Source organism: Lepidochelys kempii, chromosome 2 (genome assembly GCF_965140285.1).
Source record: "Lepidochelys kempii isolate rLepKem1 chromosome 2, rLepKem1.hap1, whole genome shotgun sequence".
Classification (NCBI taxonomy): Eukaryota; Metazoa; Chordata; order Testudines; family Cheloniidae; genus Lepidochelys; species Lepidochelys kempii.
Window position 1 is genome coordinate 129,511,528 of NC_136381.1, and position 24,010 is coordinate 129,535,537.

Consider the following 24,010-nt stretch of genomic DNA (forward strand, 5'->3'; position numbering starts at 1 on the left):
AGAATAAGCTGTTGAAATTGAAGGATTTTTAGCACTTAGCTGGAATCGGAGAAGTCTCTATTAATGGGTTCAGGAAGACATCTTATGTGTCACCAATGTATTTGGCTGTCCTGTTCTGAAAGGAGGGCAGAAGAGCCAGTGCATATATTCTTGGATTCTTGTGAAAATGTAACACACTAGCTGTACTTCTGTCTTAAGAGGAATTTGTTATGGGTGTAGATTTGGAAGTGCAGATGAACCCCTGGTAGTGGTGATGATCCCAGACCAATGAATATATGTGGGGAGAGTACAATGGAGGATTAATACTGTGCAGAATAGAAGTGAGAAGTGATTATATATGTGCTATTATGGCCATCTTTTTCTTTAACCTCATGATGTTCTTTAGAATGTTTCATATCTTTTCACTCAGGAGAGATGGATTTGTCAGAGTTCCTATCCAATCATAGTAGCAAAGAAGAAGTGCATCTGAAGAAGTGGAGCTTATGCTCCAATACATCTGTTAGTCTATAAGTTGCCACAGAACTCTTTGCCACTTTTACACATCCAGACTAACACGGCTACCCCTGATACTATCCAATCATAGAAATCTATTTGTTTCATATATTTTTCCTGATGACATTGTTGCTGATCTGTAGCAGCATGAGATAACACTGACCCCTGTCATAAATATAAAGGGAAGGGTAAACACCTTTAAAATCCCTTCTGGTCAGAGGAAAAACCCTTTCCCCTGTAAAGGGTTAAGAAGCTAGGATAACCTCGCTGGCACCTGACCAAAATGACCAATGAGGAGACAAGATACTTTCAAAGCTGGAGTGGGAGAGAAACAAAGGTTGTCTCTGTCTGTGTGATGCTTTTGCCAGGAACAGAAAAGGAATGGAGTCTTAGAACTTAGTAAGTAATCTAGCTAGATATGTGTTAGATTCTGTTTTGTTTAAGTGGCTGATAAAATAAGCTGTGCTGAATGAAATGTATATTCCTGTTTTTTGCATCTTTTGGTAACTTAAGGTTTTGTCTAGAGGGATTCTCTATGTTTTGAATCTGATTACCCTGTAAGGTATTTACCATCCTGATTTTACAGAGGTGATTCTTTTACTTTTTCTTCAATTAAAATTCTTCTTTTAAGAACCTGATTGCTTTTTCATTGTTCTTAAGATCCAAGGGTTTGGGTCTGTGTTCACCTAGGCAAATTGGTGAGGATTTTTATCAAGCCCTCCCCAGGAAAGGGGGTGTAGGATTTGGGGAGGATTTTGGGGGAAAGAGATTTCCAAGCGGGCTCTTTCCCTGTTATATATTTGTTAAACACTTGGTGGTGGCAGCAATAAAGTCCAAGGGCAAAAGGTAAAATAGTTTGTACCTTGGGGAAGTTTTAACCTAAGCTGGTAAAAATAACCTTAGGGGGTTTTCATGCAGGTCCCCACATCTGTACCCTAGAGTTCAGAGTGGGGAAGGAACCTTGACAACCCCTCTGATTGGTTTTATTATGTGATTCTTCACTTAGGGCCACATTGTTCACTCTGCCATAATGGGTGGATGAAGATGCATTGCATCCAGGTGAGTGGACAAAACATGAGAGTGTTCCCTCTGCCACATCATTCTCCTTTTCCCATGGTTAGCAGCAGTCGGTAGGCCAACACTCCAGCAGTGTCTAAGAGGGTTTGGATATTAACCTGTAGACCAGGATAAGGCAGCTGTGGAAGTAGGTGGGATTTGGAGCGGGATAAATGCTATTCACTGAATTATCTCCACCATAAACTTCTCTCTCCCGAGGAGGATTTCTTGAGGAAGAGTCAGGCAGGAAAACTTCTCCATCAGGAACAGAAGAACAGAAGAACGCTCATACTGTGTCAGACCAGAGGTCCATCCAACCCAGTATCCTGTCTTCTAATAATGGCCAGAAACCATGCTGCTTTGGGGCATCATCCAATGCAGGCAGACTGGCTTCCATGGAGCCAATGAGATTGACTGACTGGCTTTGGAGGATAAACCCACTCTTTTATCTGGGAAGCAAACCATCTCCCCAAGTCCGTAGAAGAATTCATCCTCCAGCCATGTGAGGGGAAGTTTGCTTTCTCCTGTACAGCAGTAGCCCAGGTAGAAGGCAATGTGGTTCCATACACAACTTCATCCCAGACTTTATTTTACATTCTGAATTAAGACATTTTTAGCCTTCCAAATAGAGAAGCGCTCAAGGTTTTTCTTCCACAGTTGCCTGTGTCCCCAGCCCTCTCTTTGCAGAAGACATTAGGCTTATTGGGTTTCTTCACTATTTTTAGAACTATTAGAAGTTCACTTTCGTTCTTTCAGTGTGAGGCAATTCTGGTGACAATGCAGCGTTAGTAAACAGTTGTTTATAAATACCGTGTATTTGACCCCCATCTTGACTTGACGATTATGTGTATTGCAGAGGAGGTCAGAACTTTACTCTACCCTCATCAAAAATTCCATTATCCAGCTGACCTGTTGAGTGAAAAAAGGTCCATAGCCTGGATTCAATCCACTTTTGCTTTTTCTAAAAGGGATAACCACTGGATTCTCAGTTCACCCTTGGGTTCTGTAGTAAGAATCTTTCTAGCACGAAGCTTCCTGATATCTTGTATGGAAAGGAAAGATAGAGAAATTTCAGGCCAATAGGGAGGGCAAAAATGGTTTGGACCTCATGTTAATAGTAACAAACTCCATAAAAAACATGGGTTCACAGATAACCCTTCCTGTTTGTGTGCCCTTGAGAAAGTGCAAGGGTATGCAACATTTTCAGAAATCATCACAGAAAGTTGTTTAGACCTCAGGAAAGCTGGAGCTTGTCCCCAATTTGAGGGACTGATTCACCTAAACTTGATTTTAACTCAGAGTCCTTTCAAAATCATTTATAACCTTATCTATTAGGATTCTTAATCTGGCAAAAAAAAAACAACAACAGAAAGTATAACAAACACTGAAAGTCTTATGGCCTAAGTTCCAACTGAGTACAGCAATCTTATGGCCTGGTCATATGAATATGAGTTATGTGAGGGATGTGCAAAGATGTAGACTTCACAAAAAATGAAGAATGATTTTTTTGGGGGGGGGGGGGGTGAAACAAAGGTTTCTTTCCTTTATAAACAATATAATTTTTAGTTACATAATTTTCCACTAACAGCAATTGACTGATAAAACTCCATATCAAAACAAGTTATAAACTCTCATTTTGCTGCGTGAAAGTCTGTACTCATTGCTGGAAATGTCAAAATTTGTCTCTCTGAAATGTCTGAACTCTTGTGGAAATCTGCAAACATCTGTTTTTAAATATGAAGAATACAACAACGTTTTCAAAATAACACAAGTGACACAAACAGACATCCAAATAATCACAAACTCTGAGTAATTATGAGATCAATAAACAAACAATGGGGAAATTCTTAAGGCATTCAAGTGACCTTTTAGAATAAAGAGAGAAGGCTATGCATAATACAAATCTGCAAACAGATTACCTGCCACATGAATTTTATAATTATTGCTTTGTTTTCTAAAGCACTTTTCATCAGCAGGAGTGATGAGTTCTTGAGTCAGCATGTTAAAGTCTTGTCAGCATTTAAACATTCTGCTTCCAGTATCGTAATTAACATAACAGTTTAATTACAGTATTATATATAATTTAATAAATGTATACATCTTCAGTCGTTGTTGGGCAGTGCAGAAACCCCATGCAGGTAAGGCATAAATGCAGACCATGAAGAGAGAGGATGAGGACCAGCTGAGGTCAATTATGACCACTGTAGAGATTTGGCTTTCAGACAGAACTCTGAGTGGAGAAAAGTGACTGCCTCCTCAGAGCCCTGAGGAGAGGATTCAAGGTCACTGAGCTATTGGATTCTGTAAATGGTTAAGCCAAGCACAAGATATGGTCAGGGAGTTAGGCTGATTTGTGTTTCTCTGGAGAGGACTGGCTCAGAGTCAAGCCATTCTCTTTTGCTTTTCTTGGACTGGATTGCAAAAAGTCACAAGGCAGTTTCTTTTGTTCTCCGCTTGTGTGTCCTAGAGGGGAAAGACACCTTTCAGTATGGCTGTAGAGACACATCACCCTGCTTGTGACTGGAAAACTAGAATGCAGTCAGAGAAAAGCTGGGGGAGGATTTGCACCTGACACAGAGGTAAGGGACTTTTCCACAGTAGGGCAAATAGTTCTGAGCTGCCAGTCATGTAATAATACTATAGTCAATGAGATGTAGTTACAAGAATATCTAGAACATGAATATGGGTTTGTTGAAGTAAAGTTACTGGACCACAGTGTGTCCTTTCTTACACCTTGTGTGGTGTTATGGACTCCAATTGGCTTTCATAGGTGTAAGTCAACACAGTGTTTACTACAGATATTTCACTATGATTGCCTGAAAATTCTTTGTTTCAGAGTAGCAGCCGTGTTAGTCTGTATTCAAAAAATGAAAAGGAGTACTTGTGGCACCTTAGAGACTAGTCTCTAAGGTGCCACAAGCACTCCTTTTCTTTTTGAAAATGCTTTATTTAGCGCACATAGTAGAAATTTTAACAAAGATCATTATTCTCTAATTGAGGAGTTCTCTAATTGACTTGGATGGGACCAGGATTTTTCCTCCAAATTTGTGAATGCCCACTTAACAAAGTTATTCTGAAATGTACAAAGCCCTGTGCATGATTTTGTTGCACTGCTTTGATTAAAATCAAGCTACATAGCTCAGATCCTCTGAAACTTTTTGAAAATGCATCCCCTTATGCACATCCATGTGCAGCCCAAGAGCTGCACACACTTGACATATCAACATCTTAACCTTCACAAGGGTAGTGTCTGAGAGAAAAATGATCACTTTGATCCTTAGCTTGACTTTAAGAATGAGCAACCAAGATTTTGAGATAGTTTGAGAACACTGTGGCTCCTGCAGCTCAGACAAAAAATGCTTTGTAAGCTGAAAGTCAACAGGACAAAAAGAATGTATATTCTTTTGGGGGGTGAAAGGAAAGAAAGTGAAATGTCTATGCAACATTAAGGTTCAGTTAAAATAGGAAAGTCAAGACGTTTACAGTAGCATTATATTGTAAGACAGGCCTTAATCCTACAAAAAAGATCTGCATGTGGATTCTGATCACTTCAACAGAACTCTGAATAGTTAATGGTCCACATGGGGTTTTAGATAAAATGCCAGTTTTCTTCCTTATCGCTGCCTCTAAATATTTTCACACTATCTGTAAACAATGCATGCCTATGGTACGGTGTAAGGATGTGAATAACCTGGCCATCTGATTTGAACAGATATGTAGAATTTTTTTTATTCCTGCTTTCCTTCTTAAGCATAACCCTGAATGCACAACTGAGGATATTTTAAACATGATTTTGAACACACAGGAAGCAAAATATGGCTAAGAAAGAAATAACGTCAGAATCTTAATTATTTTATTTCCTTATGCTTTAGACATTAATTGTGCCACTTTAAACATGAAACACTATTACTACAATGTTAATTAACAAAGTTATAGTCCAATAAAGCCTAGTACTGGACGGGAAGCAGTTTAGCCTTGCTTTAGGCTACGAAACTTAAAGTGCTGTGCACCGGGATGTGCCTGTATGACTTAATAGGGTTCAGAGGTGACTTTCATTCAAAGCAGAACTCTTATCCTAGTTCTATTAGCAGCTTAGCAATACCACCATTTGGTTTTCATACATAGCATAGCAACATTTATTTTAAAGAGAAAATACTAAGACACACTGGCACAGCAGTCAGTGCTCCTGGCAAACATGAGGCACTCTTACTAAAATGAATGCATGTTAAAGACAACAAACAGTTTTCCAGGTATTAGTGCATGTATTTCTGGAGCTAATACATTTCCATTATTTAAGTGCAAGCACAGAATGTACAGTATTAATGCTTACTGACAGGACCCCATGGCTGCAAGGGCTTGATTGCACGGGCTTGTCTGTAACTGGCTGCATTACTTACTGGCCGAGGATTGTGGTGGATTCCCCAGCAAGATTTGGATGTTTTTTTCTACAAGAGGGTCTCTAGTTCAAATCGGCCACAAGATTTCCCTGAGTTAATTTGTGTGTCATACAGGAGGTCAGACTACAGGATCACAACAGTTGCTTCTGGGCTTTAAAGTACAATTCTAAATGCCTTTTTAAAATTAACTTTTGTTCAAACAATGTTAAAAATATTGAAGCACATTGCTGTAGTTGGACCTAGGTTTAACTGAAATATGTAGATAATTGCTAAAAGCTATTTGTGTAAATAAGTGCAGCCTCACTGAGATTACCTTATGCTTCCTAAAACCACTATGTCTAGCTATGTTGACCAAATTACGTAAGTGCCTCATCGCAAACAACTTGGTTGAAACAATACATCATCAGAATCTGAGTGAAACACTTTTGCTTCTGTAAACATGTAATTATGTGGAAGAGGAAGCACGTTCAGATCCTGAATGGAACGATTTGGATACAAATCACTGTGGTGTCAGTCTTACCAGCAGAACAATGCAACATCACTTATTTTGCTTCCTCATCTGGCAGCATCTCATTTATTCATTATCTTGCTTCTTGCTCGTTCTCAGCTAATTATACAAGCGCCTGTAAGAAGATCTTTAAATCCTTCATGTCATGAAGCAAGCTCTAAATCAAATTTAATTTCAAAGTAGCTATATAATTGATCTGTCTGGCTGACAGCTTCTTTAAGATGTTTGAAAACCTTCACAAATTATCTTGAAGTCAAGTGCTTCTGTGCACCATAATCATTGTATGTTCATGTTTTTAAGGAAGGTTTTCTTTCAAACTGAACTGGGCATAATTCAAAGTCTCCCCACTTAGGCAGTAAGGGTGAACCATTTTTACTTCCAATTGCCAAAAGAACACACAATTTGATTTAAGCACAGAGTCTTCAGCTATATTCTCAGTGGAATGTCTGCTGTTGCCTTTGTACTTGCTTAAGTCAGTGTCTTTTGCATAACTCTGAATGGTTAGAATTGAAATCATGATATAGGCCACCAATATCAATGAAATTCTTATGCACAGAGCTTAGCCTGGCACCTTTATAACTATCCTAACAGCTGATAATCAACAAATCCTTGGAACCACCACACAAGGCCTCCCTTCACTCTCAGTTTAGCTTTCTTCAGCTACTTGATTCATCTTGATGCTGTATCTAATGAGGGAACATCATTTAAGGTCACAGTGGTATTTGCCCCACCTCCCTGAAAAGTCAAGAGGAGCACATCATGCCACCAAACTATCTCTGATGCTATCGCTACTAAAAATAAAAAGCCAATGACAGCACAAATGGCTTCATTGTACTCATTTTGGTACAGAGACCTTGGGTTTATCCTTATTTTGCTGAAAGACACTATTGTTCCAATAGTGCCAACAAGGCAAGTTAATATAAGTATGTATTTTCACATGCTGAATGAGACTATATAGTTCCCCCAAGTAGGTCCCAAGTAAATGTAAGCAGCTCTTATATCAACTGTTCTAGATCACAATAGCGGCCAGGTTCAAGTGACACAACAATATTCTATCGGCCAGTCTGGGTATGTTCTAACTAACTAAAGAGGCATAATGGGCTATCTGGTAAGAGAGTCCCCAACTTGCTGTGCTCTAGAAAATTAAAAATAAGGGACTAATTTACCAGTCTGGAGCTTATTTCAGCAAGGGGCAGATGCTGAATCAGTTGTAGCTTCTAATAAAATCAGAGGGTGGCAACTCTGATTATCAACTTCCTAAGCAGCATGAAAACTGGATGTGGCACATTGGTATGTTAGCAGTGATTCTGTAAAATAATTGGCCCTGATTCTGAGCTCCAATTGATTAGATGATGGGCTGGGAGAAAGAATTGGCTACTTTGCTCATCCAGAGTGCTGATGGATTAGAGCAGGCAGGAAATTCCACACCTGGCTTCATGCTGCCAGCTGGCCTCGCACTGGAGGATGAAGATGGCACCCTAGGAGAGGGAAAGTATGTTCCTGTTGTAAAGAAGCAGTAGGACAAACAGCCTGAGTTTGGAGATGAAAGGTGGGTGCTGGGAGCAGCCTGGTACATGGAAATTATAAAGTCACACTGCATGCTAGAATCTGTCCCTGCCCCAAAGGGAAAAATAATCCCTTAATCTATGACTGAGGCCACAGGATCAGTTTGGATTGGTTGCTAATCTAATTAATTGTTTAATAATAATGCTAAATTCTGTGTATGGTATTATGAGTTTTACAATGTTTTGGGGATATATTCACACATTTTAGCTATTCTGCTAACTTCTGCCTTCCCCAAATTTGTAGAAGGGCTCTGAACTTGCATTGAGGGGTGGGTATCTGGGACAATCAATGAAAAAGGAGCCCCACTACACAGGTAACTGACACCAGTAAAACAAGTGTTAAGACACAACCTGTGTGTCTAAGACATTTCTCCTTCCATCTACGTTTAAAGGTGTCTGTCCTCTGGAACAAAGGGTTATGTCAAATCTAACTATTAGTAATGTTGATGCCTGTGGTTAGAGATCTTATATGTGCATTGCCTCCAACTGAACCATTGATTCCACCAGGTGTGTGAAGTTTGGCAGTATGGCTGCTCCCTGATACTACAAAGTGGAGAGTAGTAAGAAATGCTTGGTCTGGCTATAGCCCAAACCATCTGGGAAAGAATTTTGGTCTGGGCCTTCAGTACAGAAGATCACGTTCTGGCTAACCAACTAATGCAAAAGTGATTTTGCTGGTTCCAAAAAAATGAAGTGGGCTAAAAAACTAATTACATTGCTGATTGCATCTGGATTTGAACCAGTGTGGTGTAAAATCTGTGTTTTAAGGTATCACTGACTATTACAAATTCTAGACAGAACTTCTGAAAAGTTTCTTTTGTTTGAAATTCCATAAGCAAAGAAAATCTGTGGTAAGCCACTCATTTCAATCCAAATTTTCTTTTCCTTATTAGGTACCTGCAAATGTAAAATAATCGTACTATATTTGCTTGGTAGCTTGATTTATGTTAAAACATCCAATACTCAAGAACTGATCAATGCTTTATTAATGTTAACCAACCGGCATATGTAAGGAAGCGTCCTTTATGTTGAAGTACTTATAATGTAACCTTTATACTGTTAGTGTTTTGCTTTTTTTGGTGTGACATGCAAAATATAATTTATAAGCTTCTACTTCGTTGAAGCATTTACTACTTTTGCAAATTTTAGTTATCAATATAGACTTCTTTCTTAGGTTGTAATCTGAATGCTTGGCATTTGTGAACTCACAGAATAAAATAATACAATAACCTTTGGTGTTTTGTCAGATATAATTTGTTGATTTATAGGACATCGTATTAAACTGAAAAATTTCTTCTTGCAATAAGAGCTAGACTTTCTTGAAATTAAATATGCCACTGAGAAATTCCCTTCCTTAAACACTGTAAAATTTAGATAAGACATTTTTATGGCACAGGAACTGTGAACACTTAAGTCAGGATTTATATGTTTAATGTAATTGCCCATTAAAATGAGTACAAAGCAATGCTCAGTATAAATAACAGAAAATCAGTCAACAGAATTTCTACCATCATTATGTCTTATGCACTTAATATGCACAGGCCATCCTACCAAACAATGACACCCTTATGCCAATCCACATCATTTTGGAAACAATATGTACAGTATTGTGTATCAGGTTTATTAGCATCAACAAATAGCAACCTTTGATTTAAGGTGTTAAATACACAAATCACTAATAACAGGTTGTAGAAGCATAGGACTGGAAGGGACCTCGAGAGGTCATCTAGTCTAGTCCCTTGCACTCATTGCAGGACTAACTATTATCTAGACTATCGCTGACAGGTGTTTGTCTAAACTGCTCTTAAAAATCTCCAATGACAGAGATTCCACAACCTCCCTAGGTAATTTATTCCATTGCTTAACCACCCTGACACTTAGGAAGTTTTTCCTAATGTCCAACCTAAACTGCTCTTGCTGCAAATTAAGCCCATTGATTCTTGTCCGATCCACAGAATTTCAAGAGATTTTTTTTCTCCTCCTTACAACAACCTTTTATGTCTTTGAAAACTGTTACGTCTTCTCATCTTTAGACTAAACAAATGTATTTTTTATAAACTTCCCTCATAGGGCATGTTTTGTGGATCTTTAATCATTTGTGTTGCTCTTCTCTGGGCTTTATCCAATTTATCCACCTCTTTCCTGAAATGTGGCTCCCAGAACTGGACACAATACTCCAGTCAAGGCCTAATCAGCGTAGAATAGAATGGAAGAATTACTTCTCGTGTCTTGCTTACCATGCTCCTGCTAATAGAGCCCAGAATGATGTTTGCGCTTTTTTTTGCAACAGTTTTACATTGTTGAATCATATTTAGTTTGTGGTGTTGGATCATATTAAAGAAGTTCTGTATTAAAATCACAAATGAGTTTGATTCCCCAGAGTTTAAATTCCAGGGTATTACTAATTAAGAGGTCTCTTGGTTTTTGGTACTGTTTCTCTCCCTCTATGTGTGAAACTTGCAAGCTGCTAATTGTGTTAGTACATTCTAAGACAGAGTCTATTCTCAAAGCAATTCACAGAGAGAGAGACTCAAAGCAATACTCTAACAACAGAAACAGCACCCAGAGACTCCCCACCCTTTTGTTGTATTAACAATTGTGATTAAAATAGAGATAGAGGATGTATGTAGATGGATGCTTGGTGTGGATAATAACTGAATGATCAGGGAGGTGCCAGCCTAAGAATCCAGTGTCCATCGGCTGAAGAAGGCGTCAAGTGGAAATAACCAGAGGACCCCACCCGGAGGGCAGACTGGAATCCACCCAACAGCCTCAAGAATGGGAGAACCAAAGAACAAGATAACATCTTGGAGCCGTCAGGAATGTGCTATCTGCTGATTGATTCAGCAACAGCATGATGAAGCAATTCCCATAGACTGGCATAGGAAGAAATTCCTATAAAAATAGACTCTAAAAAGTGAGAACTTTGGGGTCTGATTCTGCAAACCAACTTCCAGGAGCATCAGATGAGCATCTGACAAGGCCCTGCTCCCTCCTCATGTCCAGGCCACCTGGCCAGTGGCTTGGCATGAGCAACTCTAAGGCTGGTAACTATGATAACAACCTTGCAGAACCTGTGTGTGTGGGTGTGTATGTGTGTGTGTGTTTGTATGAATGAATGTGTGAATAAATATGAGATTGAATGGAATGTTATAGCTATAACTAACTGCTTACTATGATTCTTTCTGTATTCACAATAAATGTGGTATTTTGCCTTTTTCCCTTTAATAAGATCCTGCTGGTTTTTATTTTATTGGTACAACAGTGGTCCACTAGATCCCTTTTCCCCAGTTCTCTTTTCTTGGCAGTCCTTTCCCATTTTGTACATGTGCAACTGATTGTTCCTTCCTAAGTGGAGTACTTGCATTTGTCCTCATTGAATTTCATCCTATTTACCTCAGACCATTTCTCCATTTTTTCCAGATCAGTTTGAATTTTAATCCTATCTTCCAAAGCACTTGCAAACTGTCCCAGATTGCTGTCATTCACAAACTTTACAAGTGTACTCTCTATGCCATTATCTAAATCATTGATGAAAATACTGAAGAGAACTAGACCCAGAACTGAACCCTGCATGATCTCACTTGTTATGCCCTTCCAGCTTGACTGTAAACCGCTGATAACTACTCTCTGGGAATGGTTTTCCAGCCAGTTATGCATCCACCTTATAGTAGCTCCATCGAGGTTGTATTTCCCTACTTTGTTTATGAGAAGATCATGAGAGACATTATCGGAAGCCTTAATAAAGTAAAGATATACCACATTTACCACTTTCCCCCATCCACAAGGCTTGTTACCCTCTTAAAGACAGCTATTAGTTTGGTTTGACATTGACATGATTAGTTCTTGACAAATCCATGCTGACTGTTACTTATCACCTTACCATCTTCTAGGTGTCTGCAAACTTGATTGCTTGATTATTTGCTCCATTATCTTTCTGGGAACTGAAGTTAAGGTTACCGGTCTGTAGTTCTCTGGGTTGTCTTTATTCCCATTTTTATAGATTGGTACTATATTTGCCTGCAGTGGTCCCTTGCTCTCAAGTGCTCTTCAAGTGGGGAGGGAATCCACTCCACTTCACAGCACCAGGCAACAATATTCAGGATTGGGCTCCCTGGGTGATGGTGGTGGTGAGGCAAGTGACAAGCAGGCTATAGCTCAGACCCTTCTGGCTGGGGAAAAACAACTGTTAACAATCTAGAGCTCTGGCCCCAGGTGGGGTTGCGAACTAAGCAGTCTTTAACCCTGAGCCTCCCAGCTAGGGTGGACAGAAATCGCCAGTCTAAGGCTCTGACCCTCTGTGTGGGCAGAGCAGGGAGCAGGCTTTAGCCTAACTGTCCCTGGCTAAGGCAGCCAGCAAACACACAGTCTGGGGCGCTGCAGCCAAAACACAGCACAGGTCTTCCAGCCACGGAGGAGTCAGCTGCCACTTCAGGGGTGGGGTTGGGGGTATGTCGATCTGGACCCACCCTACTTCACCTATTCTCAGCCCAGGGCCCTAACAGTGGCGGAGGGGTCCACCACTGGGTCAGCATGTATCCCATTGAAACACAGTGACTTGCACTCTTGCAGTAAAACTGGACTAAAGTCTGGTTTCCCTGGGCTACTAATCCGGGTGCAGGGATTCATAGTTCAAGGGTCCTCCGTCTCCTTCAAGGACTAGGAGTTGGTCTGACAATCTTTTATAACCCTTTTTTCTTATATTCTGACATTGCCAGGACCATTGATTAGTTTTTGGCCTCTTGCCCCTGGTTGCCGTTCTAAGGGACCACAATTAGGATTCTGACTGCTAGTATAGTCCTCTTGAATTGATACATTATGCAGTGCTTTCAATACATAAATCCAGCTGCTTCATGGTTACATATACAAAAAACCTTTAAAAATCTGCTAATTCTTTCTCAAACTGTTATTCTGAAGTTTGTATTTATCACAAGATGCATATTGCTAAATCTTATAACCCTAGATCAAACACTTGGGCTAAGTTATACTAACTGCTAGATTGTGTGTTAGGCCTCAAACTTATTCCAAAGCCAATTTAAAATCTTATTTTCCCCCTACTTTCATAATATCATTGTTTTTATTATCACTTCCTTATGCATCTTAGTTTTTCCAAACAATTTATAGTTTGATTTTAGGTAGGGACCTCCCAATATCAGGTCAGGGGTCAAAGGTCAACAAATATAACTAGTAAGTCTGAACAGATTCTTAGGGGTGTTAAGCACCAAGTAATTTAGTTCCCCAAATTAAAAAAAAATGTATAATCTAGAAAAAGAAAGTGGCAGGCCAAATCTTCTCTCTGTTAATGCCACTCCATGGATAAACCTCTCCCACTATTGTAATTGCATGAGGTTCTTTACCATACCTTTGGCAACACCACAATTAAAGACAGGCAACATACTCCCAATTTATTGTTTATTAGTATCTTATTACTAAAAGGAAAAAAAGAAAACCAAAACAGAACACAAACAAATAGTAAAAATTGTACTTCAGTCACAGTCACCTCTATATATTTTCCTATGGAAAACTGTTAATAGTGACTACACCTTATGATTAGGTCCACTCTAATGGGGACACTTACCTAAGTAAGATACAACTCCAATATCTTAATCCAAATATCAGTAGTGAGTTTTGTCTTATTGTAATCACAACTAACTAAAATGGCTTATAGAAGGCCTATGGAATTTCTTATAACGGTTGGAAAATCCTGTTTGGGTAATCAGGGGTAACCCGATTTATGAATGGAGATAGGTAAATGATCTTAACTAAGTCACATACAAATTGAGAGTATTTAAATAGATTACTTAAAAAGTCATTCAAAGAACCGTCTTCAGATGAGAACATCATTAATCTTACATTCAATCCCACTAACTTTCTCTGTTTACCAATGTTATTTTATGTCTTCTTTCTAGAATACAATGTCTAAACTAGGGCTGTCAGTTAATTGCAGTTAACTCACAAGATTAACTCAAAAATTAATTATGATTAAAAAATTAATCACGATTAATCAGACTGTTAAACAATAAAATACCAATTGAAATTTATTAAATATTTTTGATTTTCTACATTTTCAAATATATTGATTTCTATTACAACATAGAATACAAAGTGTACAGTGCTCACTTTATATTATTATTTTTATTACAAATATTTGTGCTGTAATAATGATAAAGATAGTATTTTTAGTTCACCTCATACACTTTCACGATAAAGAGATTGCGCTACAGAACTTGTAACTTACAAATATAGATTTTTTTTTTACATAACTGCACTAAAAACCAGAACAATGTAAAACTTTATAGCCTACAAGTCCACTCAGTCCTACTTCTTGTTCATCCAACTGCTAAGACAAACAAGTTTGTTTACATTTACGGGAGATAATGCTGCCCATTTTCTATTTACAATGTCACCTGAAAGTGAGAACAGGCATTCACCTGGCACTTTTGTAGCCATCATTGCAAGGTATTTATGTGCCAGATATGCTAAACATTAGTATGGCCCTTCATGTTTCAGCTACCATTCCAGAGGACATGCTTCCCTGCTGATGATGCTCGTTAAAAAAATAATGCATTAATTAAATTTGTGACTGAACTCCTTGGGGGAGAATTGTATGTCTCCTGTTCTGTTTTACCTGCATTCTGCCATATATTTCATGTTATAGCAGTCCCGGATGATGACCCAGACATAGGTGCCAACTCTGTCGATTCTCCAGACCCGGGGAAAAATTAGTGGGTGCTCTGCAACCAAGAGCAGCCAAGCTCCTCGTCCCGCCCCACCCCACCTCAACTCCTCCTCCACCTCAACCTCCTCCCCTGAGCACACCTCATACCCCCTCCTCCCAATGCTTGCTGCTGCCAAACAGCTGTAGGAAACTCTGGGAGGGAGTGGGGAGGAGTGGGAACGTGGCACGCTCAAGGGAGGAGGTGGGGAAGAGGTGGGGTTAGAGGGGGGATTTGAGGAAGGAGTCGGAATAGGGGTGGGAGGGGGGACAGGGCCGGGGACAGAGGGAGGTTGAGCATCCACTGGCGCCAGTAGAAGTCAGCACCTATGGACCCAGCACATGTTCATTTTAAGAACGTTTTAACAGCAGATTTGACAAAACGCAAAGAAGGTACCAATGTGGGATTTACAAAAATAGCTACAGCACTTGACCCAAGGCTTACAAATCTGAAGTGCTGTCCAAAATCTGTGTGTGACAAGGTGTGGAACATTCTTTCAGAAGCCTTAAAAGAGCAACACTCAGATGCGGAAACTACAGAACCTGAACCACCAAAAAAGAAAATCAAGCTTCTGCTGGTGGCATCTGACTCAGATGATGAAAATGAATATGCGCCTGTCCGCTCTGCTTTGGATTGTTATTGAGCAGAACCCATCATCAGCATGGGCACGTGTCCTCTGGAATGGTGGTTGAAGCATGAAGGGACATAGGAATCTTTAGTGCATCTGGCATGTAAATATCTTGCGACTCTGGCTACAACAGTGCCATGCAAATTCCTTTCTCACTTTCAGGTGACATTTTAAACAAAAAGCGAGCAACGTTATCTCCTGCACATTGTAACCAAACTTGTTTGTTTGAGTGATTGGCTGAAGTAGAACTGAGTGGGCTTGCAGGCTCTAAAGTTCTACGTTGTTTTATTTTTGAATGCAGTATTTTTTGTACATAATTCTACATTTGTATGTTCAACTTTCATGATAAAGAGATTGCACTACAGTATCTGTATTAGGTGAATTGAAAAATACTATTTCTTTTGTTTTTTTACAGGTCAAATATTTGTAATCAAACTGAGCACTGTACACTTTGTATTCTGCGTTGTAATTGAAATCAATATATTTGAAAATGTAGAAAACATCTAAAAATATTTAAATAAATGATACTATATTATTGTTTAACAGCGTGCTTAATCAAGATTAATTTTTTAATTGCTTGACAGCCCTAGTCTAAACCAACTGGTATTTTAACAGCTTCTGTTAGTACCTTTTATATTAAAACAACATTTCAATATCCCATTAAAATAATTTTAACAAAAATTTAAAATCCAGTATCTGGCAGTTCTTTTGCAAACTCCATATCACCAATAGAGTTGAAGTCCTGGTGATGTCACGTTGCAGAAACAGTGCTTGGGTTGGCAGATTGCTGCTTCCTGATGGTATATTGTGACTTCTTTGTTCTTATTATTAATCTTGTCGACACTGCTGTTTGCTTGCTTGTAGAGGTGTCAGCTTGAAGGTGTGATGAGATTAGCAGCCTGAGCTGGGAAGGGAAGTGTAGGAGAGAACATAAACAGGTATGCATAAGAATAAGAATACTAGAGTAAGTGTCTGAGCGAATGTGTGAGGGTGCCTCAGTTAAGAGGAATTTGAGGAATAAGGTGGAAGGCACACGTCTTTCACGGAATTAGCTGGATTCAAATATCAGCCGCTGTCACCATCTCATTGGCTCAACATCATCAGAGGATGGCCTTGCTAGCATTGTCAGCTCGTGAATATGCAGTTTGCTAATGCATATGCAGAAGGATTTTCATTCTTCAATTTTATGCACATTGCTTTTGTCTTGGAGTGGGAAATGTTCAGAACATCTTTAAGAAAGGAGTTTTAACTTTTTATTTTATTCACTGAAATTTCTGAGCTATCCCTTTTAGTTCCATCAGGGTTTAATAGTAGTTGACATTTTGTTTAAAATGAGTCTCAACACTATAGAGTCCAAACACTGTAGAAAAAGTCTTTGAGCTCTTAAAATAGCCTTTTGAAACTTAAATGATTCTTTATCTTAAATGGACATCAAAGTATTTATGGTCTATTTACTCAACAATACTTGTGTGACATTCACGATACAGCCACCCTTAGGGGAAAACAGAAGATTTAAACTCCCCAAAATTGAGCAGCTGAATCAACTGACTGCATACTGTATTATCATGCTATAAAAGTATATTGAGTAAGTTCTCTTCTGAAAGCTTGTAATGTTCTAAACTTAATGGTTACCCCGGGAGATGTATACAGACTGTGGTTACAAATGTATATATTTCTGTATCTAGAAATCTCTGCTCATAATTTAGTGCTGCAGTATTCAGCTACGCCTCACAGTAGGGAAACCGAGGCACAGGTGCTGCAGCCCAGAATCTGCTAGGTGTGGTGACAGCCTGGTACAGGTAAGAAAAGCTGTGGGCCAGGACTCCACTGGGAGTAGGGAGGCCTACTGGGTGAGATGAGACAGTGGTATAGTTAGGCAATGAGGTGGCTCAGAGCGTCGCTATGAGCAGGGGAACTATGCAGGGCTGTTATATGACATGGGTGGTAAAACTTTTGACAAATGTATGCTACCTGGTAAAGAGTCGGAAAAGCCCTGAAGGATGTGAAGCAACCTCTGGGGCAAGTGTAGATGTTAAGGAGCCCCTGCTGTGAGGTGGAGCTGAAGCTGCACACAAATTATAAGCACAGTTTTCTAGATACACAAATAGATACATTCATAACCACAGTCTCTATACATACCTCACAATGACTTGTAAGCTTAGTACATTACAAGCTTTCATAAAAGATCTTACTTTGTATACTTTTACAGTACAATGAGGCAGTATCAGTTGGTTTGACTGTTCATTTTGGGGGTTTAAACCTCTGTTCTCCACTGATTGTCACACCTTGGAAAAATGGTTCATGTCTTTTTCTGGGTTTGGTAAGCAGTTGCTTAAGCCTTGCCAGATAACTAACTCCCCAATTAATATAAATATTGATACCCAAAGGACTACTTATTAGCATGTAATTTGATTCCATATTTGTACATCAAACATCTCTTTCGTATGCATCAAGAGTTAAAAGCAACCGGCAGGTAATGTAAGAAGGGCACTCTAAAACACTTACAAAAAGTTTATGCCATTTTAAAACTTTTGAGGGAAAACAAAAGGTTTCCTCTTCAAGGAAAAATAAACAGATTAGAAGTAACAAATATATTTTGAGACATTTTCCAACCATAAATGTTCTTGGTTTAAAGAAATGAGATTCAATCGGGATATTCCTAGAAACCTTCTGTGCATCTTTAAAACTAAAGGCTTTTTTTGTTTGCAAAGAGGAAGAGTAAAGAGTTCTGCTCTTGATTTGGGCTCAGTTATATAACTTAGTTTATTGCTCTGATAACACGTAAGCACCACTCCTCTCTGGAATAGCCCAAATAAAGAATATTCTTACTCTTTCACACAACCAGGTCTCTTTCTGACATAAATATCCTGAGAAGTTTCTCTTGAGTTAAAGATCATATCTGTACAAGGCTGGTGTCTTGTACAACAGGGAAGATATCATATTTTCTGAGAAGATACTTGTGGTGGTTTACCCTCTAGCCAATGGTTCTTAAATTTGCAGCAAATCTACAACTTGCAATTAGACTCCCATCAAGCAGTCAAGACCAGAAACAAATCACAGTAACTTACCCTTAAATACAACATTCAAAACATATTCTAAGAGATACAGAATGTTAAAATTTGATATAAACCTGAATTGCAGAGTGTGTGTAAGCACACTTGGAGGTAATAAATACGGTTTTATGGTAGAGCTAGGTGACATTTTACAGATAAATAGCTTATTAGCTGAAAAATGCCATTTTTGGGTTGAATGAAACTATACATGAATTTGATCCAAATTTACCAATTTTTAACATGAATTTACCAAACTATACTTTTTTTTGGGGGGGGGGGGGGTGGAAGGGGTGGAAGAGAGCCAGATTCATAAGAAGACTTGGTGCTATTCACAAAACTGGAAGGAAGGGGTGTGTCTTATACCCAATAACCCAGTAGCTAGGCCACTTACCTGTGATGTGGAAGCCCTTGTTTAGAATCCCTTTGAAACACAGGTCTCTCAGATGAGTGACCTAAGCACCAGGGTGCTGGCTATTCTGGGGTAGGTTTCTGTCCTTCCTGTTGGTGCGCTACTTCTTTTAAAATACATAAATATTCATTGGGCCAAAGTAACAAGAGAGTAATTGTCTAGCCTAGTGGTTTGGGCACATGCCTGAAATTTGGGGAAACCTGGGTTCAAGACCCCCTGCTCTGGAATGGGAATTCGAACTTGTGTCTTCCACATCCCAACTGACTGTCCTAACCAAGTGGGCATATTAAAAGAGCTCTCTTGTCTTATGAATAGAGCCCTTTTTCATAAATACAAGCTTTAAATGCCTGGAAACAAAAGTTTTGTTTAGGATCAAACAAAAGATATTTGACCCAAAAAACACTTGTCAATTTTTTCAATTTGCTCTAAACTCTGAAATTTTGGTTTGTTTAGCATTTTCTTGTTGTTGTGTTGTTTTCCAGAGCTGCCAGTGAACAAAACATTTATTCATCCAGCGGTATTTTATTGCTGAAGAGATATAGTCATCTAGCTCGTTTGGTGCTTGTCACTGGTTGACTGAAAGCAGAGAATTTCTAGGAATTTACTTCATTAGTTTGAAAATTTTGTTTAATTACATAAGCATGTAAGCATATCCTGCAAACATTGTGTCTAAAATAATTGAAAGTATCTCTTAATTCAGTAAAAAAATGACATAAAATGAGAGTGATATATAATTTATCGGGGGGGAGGTTTATTGGGTTTTTATTGAGGTCAACTTCCACAGTGATATGAGAAAAAAGACAAGAATGACAAAGAATTAAAAAGAAAACTAACAGGTTAAAACACACTTGTGTCTACACTAAAGGGTGTGGAAGGGAGAGAGAGAAGAGGTAACATTGCCTGACACTTCCTTTTTATAAGACCTTATTTTCAGTTGCATAAAAGTATGCAAAACTTCAAGGAAGGAGAGATATCTACTTGAATTTTGGGCAGAGTTAAAGTTGTGGGATGTGGTCTGTGGTGCTCAGTTTTGGTAATTGTGACTTGTCTGTCTCTGGTGAAGTAGAGGGTATATACTGTTAAATAAAAAGTCCTTGCTTTTATGGCTTTATTGTATATTGTATAGAAAACTTACCAAAAAAGCTGTATAATTTTTTGTGTTTATATATACACACACTATGTATATACATAAAGCGTAGTATGTTGACACTCTTCTGTGGCTATAATCTTATAAAACTATTCCACATATTCATTCCTTTTTACCTTTACTATACAGTGTGAGAAATCCATAATCTCTACTTAGTGTGTTATAGACTCTTCCAGAGGCCTCTGACCTAAAGATGTCCAGAAACATAATTTGGAAGTGAAGTTTTTGTACACATACTAGTAACAATAGAGGCATTGTAATCATCTGACTTGATTATTACCTATACTGGCACAAGTCCTTTAACTGACTGTTCAAAAAAGTGAGTGGGGCAAGAACTTAAGCTTTGAGTGTGTATTGGGTTTTGGGGTTTTTTTGTTGTTTTTTGCTTGGTTTTTGCTTTAAGCCAATGTAGTCACTTTAGATTTACACCAGCACAAGCACATTTGGTCTTTACTTAAATTTTCTGGCTGAAATGTCTTGCCAAGTTTAATTCCTGACTTTGCATTTCATTAAATGTGACTGATGCATCTTCATTATAACGGATGAGCCATAACAAAACACATAATATAAAATATTTGAAGGGGGAGAACAAAGCACTAATTTTTTTTTCCAAAAAATCCATCAGCCTCTTAAAATGTTTGGTTTTCTTGGTTAAATGCAAAATTTACATTTTTTGTATCAAGAACAATTATAGGAGGCTGTTTCTCTCACCTAAAAGCACTGTTCCCTTAACTAAGAAAGCAAATTTGAGGTGTGTGTGTTGGGGGCGGGGTAGGAATCAACGTCAAGTCTATTTTTAGGTCTAACATAAATAAAACACTACAGGCTAAGTATGCACAAAAACTAGGGAATTATGAAAATACAGTGCTATTCTATTCAGTTATAAATACTTTGTGCAGAAGGAAAAGTGCTTATATATATATATATATATATTTTTCCCTGACACAATATTCATTAAGATAGAGTGAAGTTATAAATAGGTATCTCTCTAACTTAAGGGGAAAACCTTTATGTTCTAGTTGGCAAAATCCTAATGTCTGAAAACCAGGAAATCCAGTGATGGGTGCAATTAAAAAAAAAAATCAGAGTTAGCGTTCTTAAGAGATATTAAAAAGGAAGTATGACGCTACAATTGGAGAATGACAATGTATATGGTTGTCATGGTTTGTCTGTATTTAAAATGGTCTCTTTAGAGTATGCAGACTTCCTAAAGCCATAAGGAAAAGCTCATGGAGCTTAGACTCCAAATATCATGAAACTTGCAATAAAATTGCAGAATGGCAACATTGCACCATACAAAGAAGTCCTTAATCAACAATAACAAACCTTAGAATGTAGGAGCCTGAAAAACCTTAATCCAAAAATAACCTGCCTAACAGTGTAGGTGCCGGAAAATCTCAATCCTATTGGTAAATGGTTAAAAGATCAAGTCATAGGCACAAGAAGAGTGAAGATGGGAGGCTAGTATCACTACAGGGGCAAGGTTAGTGCCTTAACTGGGTATTTCTCCAAAGCCATTTTTCAAATAATTGGGTTTCATTAAAGTTTTAACTATGCATTTCCTAGGTTTCTCATGCTTCTGCAGTTGACTTGTGTGTTTCCTAACTCTTAAATTAGTCAAACTGAAAGTGTAGATGTCATTGTTTCTTTTTTTTTTTTCTGGGAATAAAAAAAGGATTGTTAGGTTGTATTGGATGGATGTGCCAAAATATTGGACAGATTCATAATGGAATACAGTGTACACAGTAGTTTGCCATGTTGTTGTAGCCATGTGGGTCCCAGGATATTAGAGAAACAAGGTGGGTGAGGTAATATCTTTTATTGGACCAACTTCTGTTGGTGAGAAAGATAAACTGTTAATATTACTCTGAGCTCTTTGTCTTAATTTGATTTCTTCAGTTTATTTTTGATTACCTTTTTCCTTTCTTCACACTTTGGAAGGTGCAGTAAATGTTGGGTAAAAAGTAGGGGGGGGGGGGGAGAGAACAAAGGGAGCAAGAAGTGGCCATGAAATAACAAATTGAGATTCAAACTCTGTATATCCATGAGAACAGATCTAAGAAATAATAATCCACAGATGGACTATCCAATGGTTTTCTATAATGTCCATTATGGCTGTAGCCAATGCTTCCTGGATAAATTGGATGTGCTTGACATGCTGAACTTCATGAATGTTTCTCTTCCCTGTTACAGAAAGATCTGTTTGAACTCTTTCTTTTTCCTACAACAGTCATTCTGTTTATAGGGGAAAAGCTTTTCCAAAGGAGATGGCCCATAAAGTGTCAGGCTCTAGACTAGTCTACATAGTCGGGGGGGTACATTTTCAGGTTTTCTCAATGATGTTTCCAAACTTCCTTTGTTTTTAAAAATGACTGAAATAAAACAAAAAAATGTTTTGGGACAAATGATGTTTTGTTTGACAAAAGCACTTTTTTAAATGTATATTTTGCTTTTCGCTAGAACTTTTTTTTTTTTTTTTGGCTTTAAATCACAGTGAATTTAGTTTTGATTCACCCAACCAGCTGAGAGAGTATTTGCACAGCTTTGGTCATGACCAGTGCCTTGAATTGGGAAGAAAAATGGGCAGAGAGCCAGTAGAGGGAATGAAGCATAGAAGGTCATGCTTGTGGCATCCTGTTTCCTTGAGGAGATGGCTGCCTCACTTTTAGTAAGAGGGCACCTTTTCATTGATTTTCCCCCCCTTTTAGCCTCATACACTGTGAGTTACAATAATCAACTCTGGAGCTGACAAGTGTGTGCATCATTGTACCTAGATTCTAGTGTAGGAGGAAGGTGACTAGGAACTTTCTAGCAAGTTGAAGGTAGAAGAAGGCATTATTTTTACTCCTGACACTACATCATCTAGGTCTAGTAAAGAGTTAAATAGGACCCAAGACTTTGCATCGCATGGGGGGAGACAGTGTGGTGAAGGGGAAGAAGGAGATTGTCCCGAATAGTTCTGGAAGCATTTCCTCAGTCCAAAGACTGTCACCTGGTCTTTCCTGGGTACAGCCTGAGCCAGCTGTTCATCCAGATGCTATTTTCATGTAGGTATCGTGACATCCTTGTGACAGGGTTGAGTGTTATGTCATCCCCGGCAGTGCAGCCTACAGTGATTTTCCTGAGAGGTGTGTCACTTTGGGGAATTGGAGCACTTACTTAGTACCACTCACTCGTTCTTTCTGGAGAATGACTGAAGCTCCCCTGGTGTGGCACCTACTCTAGCTATATCATAGAAGCAAGTCAGCAGCACTTTGCAGCTGACTGTCAAAAGCTGCAGATATTTATTGAGGTATAGGTCCCAATCGAGACTAATGTCACCCTGTGCTGGGACTGTACACGACATAGCAAGTCACATGCCACAAAGAGTTCAGTCTGAAAAACAGAAGTTGTTGAGGTTACAAGCAAGGAGATGCAGGCTCTCTCCACTCTCATGGTGATGTTAACTTCTTGTGCCATTGGGGTTTTATGCTGTCCCCAAACCAAAAGCCCAATGGCAAAAAATCTTTAAAAAAAACACCCCAATCTAAAAAAAAAATCCCAATGGCAAAAAATGTTGACAGATGTGTTGGAGCTTAGTTGTCATGACTTTCACAAATCTTCCACTTGGGAATGGGAAGATGGAGACAGAGTGATATTTGGACAGGCTTTTTCCATAGTGCTGGCTTTTTGAAGACTGGACAGATGATTGCATCTTTCAGGGAAATAGGTAATTTCATTTCTCTGAAGGAAGCATTGATAAGTTGTTGCCATTGGGAATGGTTTATTCACTTTTACCTGCTGAAAGGAGCATAGAACTGTTTTGCAAGTGGTGGCTTGACTTCCAGAGCTGAAGTGGAGCTGAGTTTATCAGTGTAGTGAGGTCAGTGATAAGCAGTCCAGATCAGGTTGCTGGCTTGGCAAGTTCTTGTCTATTTGGCTGCTTTGCTGCAAAGCAGAATGAGAACTCTCTCTGCTTCAGTCAATATTTGGGACTGGGGCTTCGATCATGCTGTCCAACTTGATTAGGTGGCTCACAAAGTGAAAACAGCTTTGCTGG

General features: G+C 38.8%; 1 long non-coding RNA gene across 4 annotated transcripts in view; it reads left to right on the plus strand.

Annotated features, from left to right (window-relative positions):
* Positions 1-3,961: 3,961 nt before the first annotated feature.
* Positions 3,962-24,010, plus strand: part of LOC144930159 (uncharacterized) — a 154,274-nt gene continuing 134,225 nt past the window's right edge. For all 4 annotated transcript variants that reach the window (XR_013635263.1, XR_013635264.1, XR_013635266.1 and 1 more), the window contains exon 1: positions 3,962-4,127. This is a non-coding gene — a long non-coding RNA (uncharacterized LOC144930159). The remainder of the gene's footprint in view (positions 4,128-24,010) is intronic.